Raw genomic sequence first — 12,501 nt, 5'->3', positions numbered from 1 at the left:
ATCACAAAAAGAAGTTTGAGCTATTTTCTAAATGACAGACTCTGGTCAAATTTGAGGTTTAGTTCACTTAGGTGGTATTACCATTAATAGACAGTCTATCTATTCTCTCTTCAATTTCTTTCTAATCTCTTTTCCAATACCACTTCCAATGCTCTAGATCAAGCCCTTGTTATCTCACTGGAACTACTGCAGTAGTCTCTTCAGAGTCCCAAACTCAAATCTTCTTCTAATGAAATTTATCCTGCTCAGTACTCTTAAAGACACCTTCCTTACTTAGTCTCATTAGTACTGTCTCCTCCTCACAACTTTTCAGTGGTTTCATGTTATAGTCTCAAACAGATAGGAAAATGCTTACCCACCCAAATAAAACTTAAGGAAAACTTTTCTTTTCTCCTCTCACATTAAATTCATGGTAGGTGGGACTCACAAAAGTCTATATACCGTCAGTGAAAGAATAGTGAAAGAATAAAGAAAAGAAAATGAAAAAAAATAAATAAAAGAAAATGGGAAAAAATCCTTTTACCAACTGAGAGAAGGACAAAAATGTTCTCTGTGAATTTCGTTTCATAGTGGAAGTGGGGTAGAATTCCCATGATGAAAGGGAACAGCACGTTAGTACCTTATACAACTTTGAAGTCTGAACTATTCAACACATATAATGAAGGAATTTTAAAGCCAGAAATTCACTTAAAAATTGTTACTGGGCTTGCCCTGGCTGGTGTGGCTCAGTTGGTTGAGCATCATCCCATGCACTGAAAGGTTGCTGGTTTGATTCCCTGGTCAGGGCACATACCCAGGTTGCTACTGGTCAGGGTGCATGGGAAGCAACCAATCAATGTTCCTGTCTCACATTAATGTTTCTCTCTCTCTCTCTCTCTACCGCTCCTTTCCTCTCTCTCTGAAAAATATCAATAAAAATACATATTTTTTAAAACTCAGTACTAGACTAGAGATAATTTTGTTATATCTGGAAGATGAAAACACAGAAGCACTCTGAAAAGGAAAAACAATAAGAAAGCCAGAAGGTAACATGAGGTTAAAAATGTGCAGATTAAAAAAGGAATCAAAGAGAATTTATAGAAAATATATATATATATAGTCACTGAACTGAAAAACTTATTGGAAGAATTAAATAATTAGATATGAGAGAAGAAAAAATTACTGAACTGGAAATTAGATCCAAGGAAATTTTCCATGACTCCTTTTGGAGTACACCAGGAAGAAAAATATTGAACATTTAAACATTTAAACATCTTACTGTTTAAATGTTTCATAATTTAAAGAAAAATAAGGACAAATATTCTCAAAGAAGCCAGATAAAAGCATGTTATCCATAATGGAAGAAAAAGAAGAAAGAATAAAGAAGAGAGAAGAGAGAAGGGAGAGAGGGACACCTAATGTTAAATATTTATGAAGCACTAACTATAGAATTTTGAGAGAAAGAATTTATAAGTCTTCATATGTGGAACATACAGATATTCTGAAACATGTAAGGACTCAGGATATATTCCATTCATTTGACCTTTATAAATTAAAAGCAAACTAAAAAAGAAATCACAGTTTAAAAAGAGAACTAAGAAACGGTGGTAAGTAATAGATCTACATAACAAGGTAAATATCCAAATTATTTTTTATATTGTCATAAAATTGTATAAAATACACACATGTATACAAAACAACAAATCTGAGTTGGGCATCTAACATAATTTCAGAAATAATTAGAGAGTAGTGGGGTGAGGAAGGAAATGAAATGTTAAATTTCTCATCTTAAGTCGAGTTTTATGGGAGAGCAGGCAATGGACATGATGTAAAAACAATGTGAGCAGGCTTCATGGAGAGTGAGGACAGGAGAAGCCACTATCCCTATCAGAGTGAAATTGGTGAGGGGACAACTATCCAATGAGGATTGGTAGGAAGTTAATCTGTATAAAGCACTCTGTAAAATCATTGTGTTGCCTCTGGAAACCTTTAGTGAAGACCAACGTTATTTTTTAATATTTTCAGAGTCAACTTTTAAAAAATGTATCACAGTACCAAGACTAGGTCATTAGGCTACAAGGATTGAGGCAATTTATATGGAAGTTACTACAAAAATATTATTTAAATTTTATTAAGTTTATTTGGGTGATATTGATTAATAAGATTACATGGTTTCACCCTGGCCAATTGGCTCAGGTGGTTGGAGTGTCATCCCATACACCAAAAGGTGGCAGGTTCAATTCCAGGTCAGGGCATATGCCTATGTTGTGGGTTCGATCCCCAGTCGGGGTGTGTATTGGAGGCAACCAATGTTTTTCTCTCTCACATCGATGTTTCCCTCTCCCTTTCCTACTACTCTCTCTAAAAATCAATAGAAATATATCTACAGGGGAGGATTTAAAAAAGATTATATAGATTTCAAGTGTACAAGTCTATAATACATCATCTGTATATTGCATTGTGCTTTCAGCACCCAAAGTAAGGTCTCCTTCTGGCAGCAAATGTTGGATCAATACCCTTTACCTTCTTCTACATTCCCCATTTGTTACTTTCAGTTTTATATCCCACATATGAGTGAAATCATATGGTTTTTGGCTTTTTCTACCTGGCTTTCACTTAGCATGATATTCTCAAGATCCACCAAGGCTATCACTAATGATGATATCTCATCTTTTCTTTTGGCTGAGTAATATTTCATTGAATATATGTACCACACCTTTATACAGTCATCTATTGAAGGGTACTTCTGTTATTTCCATGTCTTGACCACTGTGAATAATGCTGCAATGAACATAGAGGTACATATATCTTTATAATAAATGTTTCCAATTTTGGGGGTGGGTACCCAGAAGAGATATTGCTGGTTTGTATGTTAGCTCTATTCTTAATTTTTTTAAGGAAACTTTATAGTGTTTTCCATAGTCCTGGTACCATGTTACATTCTCACTAGTAGTTTATGATGGTTTCTTTTTCTCCACAACCTCTCAACACTTTGTATTTCTTGTCTTGTTGATAATAGCCATTGTAACAGATGTGAGGTGGTATCTCGTGGTTTTGGTTTGTATTTCCCTAATAGCTAGTAAAGTTGAGCATTTTTTCATATATCTGTTGGCCATCTGTAGGTCTTCTTGGGAGAAGTATCTGTTCAGGTCCTCTGCCCATTTTTAAATTGGATTTTTTGGGTGTTGTTGTTAGGTTGTAAGAGTTTTTTACATATTTTGTGTGTTAACCCATTATCTGAGGTATTGTTTACAAATATCTTCTATTTGGTTGGTTGCCCTTTTATTTTGTTGATGGTTTCTTGTGCTGTGCAGCAGCTTTTTATATTGATACAGTATTTTTAAAAAAATCAACATCAATACATGTCCAAAATAATTTTACCATTATGTGATTGCTAACTTCTAAGACCCAGGCAGTTTTAATGTTTTCAAACCATTCCAATGTAGAGTTCCCCAATGCTTCTAACACTGATGCACACTCAAAAGAATCCTTGTATGACCCATTGGGATAAATCTACAAATACAGTAAAGGAAGACTTGTCAGGACCCATATTATGAGATAAGATCCATATTTATATTTATAAGTAATTCGGGAAACAATTCTGATATGATCTGTAAGTATGATCTTGGGGAGTAGAAGTTACCAGAATATTGGAGGGGGAGAAGTTATATCATTTCTCCTTTCAACTCAAAATTTGAATCACTTAAGATTGCCCTTGATGCAAGGCCAGCATTTGTGTTTATTATACTGCAATGATATTCTATTCTCTATCTGGGACATTTTTGTGGTTAATTTTATGTTTGTCAAGACAATATATCACAAATTTTTGCATATGGAAGAGACATCATGGATGGTCTTATAGAAAAGTTAAATAATGCTTCCAAAGTTGCCTATGTAGTGGTTGTGGGAGGGTCCAAGAATTAGAACCAATATCAGGCTCTTTGTCTCCTGATGTTTTCATTCCACTATCCAGTTTGTAGAGTATGGATTTTGCTAGTTTAGTAAAAATGATATCATGTAGTCCTCAATATGCATCATTTGGAATGGTTGCTAATGGCAATGTTTATACTGCACTTACAGAATCTCTGGTTAAAGTTCAGAAGTGAAATGGCAAACCTGAAGGTAATATATCTTATTCCTGCTTTGGGAACAGGCTTGCTACAACTAAATCGTAGGCCTTTGATTAGAGAAATCATATGTAATTATTTGACAGTTTTTAAATAACACATGTTCCTTTCCTAAAGCAATCTGCTGGTACAAGTGTAGCTGAAGCTGCTACAATTGTTTCAGGCTATAATTTATTAGAACTGGAGATTTTTGTATTACCTCCCCAAAGGCCATTGTGGTTGCTAGTCAGTCATAGTAGAGAACAGATTTACCCTGGATCAAAATTCAGATGTGCTTAAAATTCATTTGTAAAATGAGTCTGCCTCTTAGAGGTAGAGAAACTCCTCTGCTAAACCTGGTAAACTGTAATAGCCCAGGCTCTCTTAGGCTATCCTACAATTAACATCTCTTTCTTGGCTTTGCAAATGCCAGATGGTTAAACGTTTCTTTCATGATCACCTGAAAGAGGCGGGATGGACTCCCACCTATATCAAAATGTAGTTTGGATATTGAGACTGATGGCATCATACCAAGAGGGTATAAGAAATGTTGTTACTCACACAATGAGGCTTTCTCAGGAGAAAGAGGGAGGCACCAAAACAGGTGTTAAAATGGCTTGAGAGAGCAAGGAAAGGAGACTGATTTGTTTTTATGGTGGTTAGGAGGTAGAGCTGAACTGAGGACAGGGCTTGATTCATCTGAACTTCCCTCCAGGGCCAAGGGAAGGAGCAACTGGACTTTCTTCTCGACTTACATAGATATGGGGCAGAAGAGGAAGGGGGACCAGTGGGACCTGAAAGCTGTCAGCAGTCAAACATCAAAAATAGACTATTACAGTTTCATAAATTACACTTACGTGGTCATAAGAACAGCTAGTATTAGGTATACTACTATGAGTAGTAAAAGGCAAAAATATTTATGGAGAAATATATCATTTACCAATTCCAGCTAGCCGAGTTTCTTTTTCACCGGGCTCCAAATGAGAGAAAAGCCACCCTTAGACTTGGGAAAACTGGTCCTTAGCCCCAGCCACATGCCTTAGGGCCCCTGTACTTTGGAGTGCCTTTCTCTTCCTGGGTCTTCTGTGGCACCTTGAACTGGCCTCAACCAGCAATACTGTCCTTGCAGGGCAGCTCAGGCCTCCAATTCTCTACGATCAACTCCTAAGATGACTAGATGTCCTAGGAGCTTTTGGACTTTGGTCCACAGTATGCTTTTCTTGGGATCACAGAGATTGAGCCACAAGAATGGTGCTGATACATTGATTCTCAGTGATGTGACTCTCACTTATGTGGACTCAGGGAAACCTCAGCATTCAGAGCCAATGACTGTCCACTACCTGGTCTGGGCCTTCAGTTGTGCCCACAGGCTAGAGTTCTCACTCATCTGTGCTTTTTTCCGTGTTGCCTCAGGTCCACAGCACCTGAGAGTGGCAGTGGTGGCATCAGGTTTCCTTTATTCCCTGTTGCTGGGATCCAGGGAAGTCACCCCACCCCTCTGCAAGCTCTATACCTAAGGCATCCTCCAGGGGAGGCTTTATCTGTCTCCTTTGGGGATTTTGAAACAGCACTCCAATGTCAGTGGGTCCTTTCTGGTCACCAGGCCCCGTGATGACACTGTGCTCTCCCAGGTGGGTCATAAGCCTTGTGAGATGGAGATGAGGGACAGATTTCCTGTGCAAATGGGCCACTCGTCTCTTCTGTTATTCTCCTGTCTTCTGGTGATGGTGTGTGGAAGTCAGGCTTTGGTAAACATTAAAAAGATCATGTTCTTCGAATGTAGTAATTATGGCTAAAGGGTTTAAGAGAAGACATGGTTGGAATCTGTCTTTATGCTATAAAACTCTAAATTGCAAATTTAACACCAGAACACACATTATTCACATTTGCCTACTTACTCTAGGTAAGATTCGCATTTGTGGTTATCCTCAACGAAGGTCAGTAACAACCTTTAAAAGAGTCACTAGAAGGCAGTACCCAGGGGTGGCATGATGATATAACGAAGGTCAGTAACAACCTTTAAAAGAGTCACTAGAAGACAGTACCCAGGGGTGGCATGATGATATAAAGGGATCTCATGAGAATGATTTTACCAGCATTAGCTAAATGCATTTAGAGATGCTTGCAAAGGCAAGAAATTCTACTTGTTCTAATACAGTTTCCCAAAGCCATGGCTACATGATTAATAACATTGCTATCTTTTTCTTATGGTGTGAGATATTAATTAGTTGGAAATGGCACATTGGATAGTAAAAAAAAAAGAAAAACTAGTTCCAGGATTCGAGCAAAAAGAATGGCATACTAGGAATACTAGGTATTCCTGTATACTAGGAAAAATTTCGACTAGAGAGTAAACAAATAAGCACCAGTTATCTAGCTGTCATCCTAATATATAAAAACCCAGGGTCTGTAATGTACAAAATGACCAAAGGCTCGACCTACCGGAGGTCAGTCCTGCAGTCAGTGCTGGGTTGCTGTGGTTACCCAGCACTGACTGCCGCCAGCTGTGGGCGCCGTGACCCAGAACTGACTGCTGAGGGGGCTGTGGATCAGGTCCGGAGAGAGGCCTGGAGAGAGAGGCAGCGTCTAATCCGTAGCCTCCATAGCAGCTGTTGATCAACCCTTGCCTCTCTTTTTCTCTCCGGGCCTGGCCAGCAACCACACCTCTCTTTCTCTCCAGACCTCTGCCGGGGCTACTGATCAGCCCTGCCTCTCTGATCAGGCCCAGAGATAGGCCTGGAGACACTGACTGGCATAGAAACCGACCAATCAGAACCAAATCTGGGTGAAGTGCGAGGAGCCAATGGCTGCCTATGAGGCGGAGCTTTTGATGCTGACTGGCATAGTAACTGACCAATCAGAACCTAATCTAGGTGATCTGGGAAGGCAGAACCTAAGGTGAGGGCTGAGGAGGGGTTTTAAGGGCAACAGCTGTTTGGTGTAAGGTGTAAGAAAGTGGTTCAATTTTTTAATGACCAGTTTGGCAGTATAGTGCATATGGCTGGCTATCAGTCCAGATATAGGGATTATGTATTTTTTGTCTGCCAAGAGCATCTCCTCCTGCTGGAAAAGGCTCCCCCTCCCCCCATTTAAGCAATCCTATCCTATATAATCTATCTATACTGATAAAAGGGTAATATGCTAATTAGACCGGGTCAACCGGCCATCTTCTGGGCATCTGATTTCCTTCTGGTGGGGGCCGAGGCAGAGGCAGTTAGGGGCGATCAGGCCAGCAGGGGAGGACAGTTGGGGGTGAGATCAGGCCAGCAGGGGAAGGCCGTTGGGTGCGAGATCAGGCTGGCAGGGGATAGCAGGTGGAGAGCGAGATCAGGCCGGCAGGAGAGGGCAGTTAGTGGTGATCAGGCAGGCAGGCAGAGGCAGTTAGGGGTGATCAGGCAGAAAGGCAGAGAGGTTATGGGTGATCAGGCAGGCAGAGGGGTTAGGGGCAATCAGGCAGGCAGGCAGAGGCAGTTAGGGGCAATCAGGCAGGCAGGCAGAGGCAGTTAGGGGCAATCAGGCAGGCAGGCAGAGGCAGTTAGGGGCAATCAGGCAGGCAGGCAGAGGCAGTTAGGGGCAATCAGGCAGGCAGGCAGAGGCAGTTAGGGGCAATCAGGCAGGCAGGCAGAGGCAGTTAGGGGCAATCAGGCAGGCAGGCAGAGGCAGTTAGGGGCAATCAGGCAGGCAGGCAGGTGAGCAGTTAGGAGCCAGTGGGCCCAGATTGCAAGAAGGAAGTGAGACATCTTCCAAGGGGTCTCTGATTGGAGAGGGTACAGGTTGGGCTGAGGGAACACCCCTGTGCATGAATTTCATGCACCGGGCCACTAGTCTATATATATAAAACCCTAATATACAAATAGACCAAATGGCAGAACAACCAAACAACTGGTTGCTATGAGGTTCACTGACCACTGGGGGTGGTGCAGAATGAAGGAAGGCCCCAACCAGGAGCCAGAAGACTCTGATCAGCCCTGATCGCTGACCAGGCCTACGGACTCTACCCGTGCATGGATTTTGTGCACTGGGCCTCTAGTTGTAGAATAAATCACTCTACCTCACAAGGACCTATGGAAACTTTGCAAAATTGTTTGCCTGGGGCCCTAAGTACCCTAGGAGTAACTCTAGAGAGCAACCTATAGCAAGAAAATATGCTTTATATACTAATAGGTATACATTGTTGACACAAAAAGGATAAAGAGGGAGAGAGAAGAGACATTACCTGTTTCTGCTCAGTAAAATACATACAGTGAGAAGTTAGTAAAACACAAGAGGGTCAAACACTTGTGTGTCCCTTCACTGGCAGCTCGGTGAAACACATTGTAAAGTAGACTTTAGATAAAAGTGAGAAGAAGGCTCATATTCATGTGTCCAGCTGGAAGAACATCAAAGATGATACAAATGTATGCAGACACTTCAGGATGCCCATTTCTCAAGGGTCATGGCTAAGAGAAAATGCAAGATTTACCTTCTAGCCCTATATCTTTTATTTATCACTTTCACATGATAATAAGCACATAATATCCATAAAAATAAGTCTGCATTTTTCAGTCAGGGTATTTCCATAATTTTAAACATCATGTTATTTTGTTCCAGAAGTTTATGCTTTGAAACAGACCATACAAATGACTTGGTTCATAGGCTAGAAACAATACTAAAAATTTTCAAAGAAATGTACTGTTTACTGGTAGATAAAAAAGGATCTAAAACATATTGAAATCTTTATTTTTTTCATTTCTTTGTCTTCTGAATTTTTTTCTTTCTGATATTTCTCTTCATTTGTATGCAAAATTAACATCCAGAGAATCAATATCTCATATTAAGAGGAAACTGCCTTGTTATAACGTTATTAGAATAATTGCAGATTAAAGGACTAGTTGAACCATTTTATTCATTAAGCTTATTAACATAAATCAAATTCATAAGGCAAGTATAGAATAATAAAAATTACAGTAAAATTTAAATTCTGTGGAAATTATTCACATGGAAATGCAAATATTTTAGCTAGGCAGATATAGAGTGAGGCATAAAAAACAGAACCACAATGACAGAGCATGAGGCTAATTTAAAAAGTTAAAGACCAGAAAATCATCTGATTCCTTGACCTTTTAAGAGTACACACTAAAATACATGATCTGATAGCATAAGTCACAGTGATGCTACTTAAACCATCCCAGAAAGAATATTACACTACATATTTTTAAAAAATGTTTATTATACTTGTTATACATATTCATCATATACACCTTTGAAAAATATGCATAAACAGAACTAAATTTAAACCAGCCTCATCTGTCCACAACCCATCTTGTAATTCCAAATATATGTAGGTACATGTTTGATGAATAGAAACATATTTGCTATTATATTTTACATAAGGTTGCATAACCTGATTTTTCACTCATTATACCACTCATATCTTTCCATGTAAATTGCATGTATGACCATTATAATATTGCTAGAGGCCTGGTGCACAAAATTCGTGCATGGAGGGGGGGTCCCCACAGCCCAGCCTGCACCCTCTCCAATCTGGGACACCCCTCTCACAATCCTGGACCGCTGGCTCCTATTCGCTCACCTGCCTGCCTGCCTGGTTGCCCCTAACTGCCCCCCTTGCCAGCCTGATCACTCCTCACTGCCTCTGCATGCTGGCCTGGTTGCCCACAACTGTCCTCCCCCGCCGGCCTGGTCACTCCTCACAGCCAATCCCCCCCCCCCCGCCCCCCGCCAGCCTGGTTGCCTGGTCATCCCTCACTAACCCCCCTGCCGGCCTGGTTGTAGGCAGCCATCTTGTGAGGGCGTGAGGGTTAATTTGCATATTACCTCTTTATTAGATAGGATTGCCTTCAATGATATATAGAGTTGCCAAATGACCCTGTATATGAAGACCATTGAGATTTATCTATATTCACTTGTTTGATAATTTCCTACAATAAATTCATAAAAGAGGATTTGTTGGGTCAAAGGGTAAAATGTTTTTAAGGTTTTTGATACATATAATTTCATTGTGCTACTAGGCTTTTTTTTTTTTCCCCCCCAGCTTCGGGATATCATAGGATTTTTGTATGCCTAACTGGCCATTGTGTTTTAACCAACTTCCATGACAAACTATTTCATGATCTACATTTCTCACTCTGTTTTCTTGGTAGTGATTTTTTCCAAATGTTGATGTCTAAGTGCTTCTATTATTACTTGTGTTTTTATCTGGGAAAAAAATGCTCATTCATACAAAAGAAAGGAAATCTGCACACTATATTTTTTTGTTAAAGCAACTAAACATTTTTTTTCCATAATGGGCTTGTTATGATTTGCAAATGCCAATGTTAGCATTAAGAAGTCTTTTAGAAAACTTTTATTGATATTCTACATTTTTCCAGTTGGATTTGTAACAATCACTATTTGTATTTTTCATTCAGAAAAAGTATTGGTAATGGATACCCAACTGTTATCAAAACTTCAGTATAAGTATCATATTACTATTAAGTTTGTAATATTAACAGTAAACTACCTTAGACCTGATCATTTCAGCCTTCTGAATCATCACTATAAGAAGCATGCATCAAAGGTTTAATATTACTGACAAAATATCTTTTTTTGCCTTATTGAAGCTTATAATTAATTAACCAATTATAAAAAAGAAAATAATAAATGCAATTCCTATCAAGATACCAATGGCTTATGTCACAAAACTAGAACAAATATTCTAAAAATTTATATGGAACCACAAAATATCCTGAATAGCCATAGCAATCTTGAGAAAGAAAACAAAGTTGGAGGAATCATGCAACCTGGTATCAAACTATACTACAAAGCCATAGTAATCAAAAGAGAATGGGGCTGGCTTAAAAACAGACATATCAAGGGAACAGAATAGAGAGCCCAGAAATAAATTCATACTTTTACGGTCAATTAATATTCAACAAAGGAGGCAAGAACATACAATGGGGTAAAGATAGTCTATTCAATAAATAGCTTTGGGAAAGTTGGACAGATACATGCAAAAATGAAATTAAACCACCTTCTTACACCATAAACAAGAATAAACTCAAAATTAATTAAAGACTTAAATGTGTGACTCAAAACCATAAACATCCTAGGAGAAAACATAAGGAGTAAAATCTCAGACATTTCACATAGCTATATTTTCTCTAATATGGTTCCTCAAACAAAGGAAACAAAAGAAATGGGACTATATCAAACTAAAATGTTTTTGCATGGAAAAGGAAACCATCAACAAAATGAAAAGAAAACCCATTGAATGGGAGAACATATTCACCAATGATACATCTCCTAAGGGATTAATATCCAAAATTTATAGAGAACTTATACAACTCAACACCAAAAAACAAAACAAAACAAAAAAATACGGGCAAAGAGGAGGGGTTAGGAAGAGATAAACCGAAGAACTTATATGCATCTATGCATTGTCCATGAACACAGACAATAGAGTGGTGAAGGCCTGGGGTGGCACAGGAACTGTGTGGAAGAGGAAAAAAAAGTGAGACATCTGTAATACTATCAAAAATAAAAATAATTTTATAAATAAATTAAAATCCATTAAGCATTAGGTGAGTATACACACACCAGCTACATTTACCACCCCAGATATATTTACATTCTCAGTGCAATAACTGGTAACTGATAAAATATATTTCCAATATTTTACCAAATTCTTCCAATAAAATTAGTTCTCCATCAAAATAAATGGGCAAAGGACCTGAATAGGAGCTTCTCCAAAGAGGACATACAGATGGCCAATAGACATATGAAAAAATGTTCAACATCACTCATCATTTGAGAAATGAAAATTAAAACCACAATGAGATGTCAGCTCACATCTGTCAGAGTGGCTATCATCAATACATCAACAAACAAGTGTCGGTGAGAATGTGAAGAAAAGGAAACCCTTGTATACTATTGGTGGGAATGCAGATTGGTGCAGTCACTGTGAAAAGTAAGTATGGAAGTTCTTCAAAAAATTAAAAATGGAACTGCCATATGACCAGGCGATTCCACTTTGGGAAATATACCCAAGAAACCCGAAACAGCACCCCTGTGTTCAATGCAGTGTTATTTACAATAGCCAAGATTTGGAAGCAGCCTAAATGCCCATCAGTAGATGAGTGGATAAAAAATCTGTGGTGCACTTACCCAGTGGAATACTATTTAGCTGTACAAAATAAGTAAATCTTTCCTTTTGTGACAGCATGGATGGACCTGGAGAATATTATGGTAAGTGAAATAAGGTAGTCAGAGGCAGATGAATACCATATGATTTCACTTATATGTTAAATCTAGTGAACAAAATAAGCTAACAAACAAAATAGAAATAGACTCATAGATGCAGAGAACAGACACAGCTGTTAGAGGGGAGGGAGGTTAGGGGGCTGGGTGAAAAAATTGAAAGGACTAAGCAAAAAAA

The sequence above is a fragment of the Myotis brandtii genome, unplaced genomic scaffold, assembly GCF_000412655.1.
Source record: "Myotis brandtii unplaced genomic scaffold, ASM41265v1 scaffold423, whole genome shotgun sequence".
NCBI classification, from domain to species: Eukaryota; Metazoa; Chordata; class Mammalia; order Chiroptera; family Vespertilionidae; genus Myotis; species Myotis brandtii.
This window is presented reverse-complemented; position numbering follows the sequence as displayed.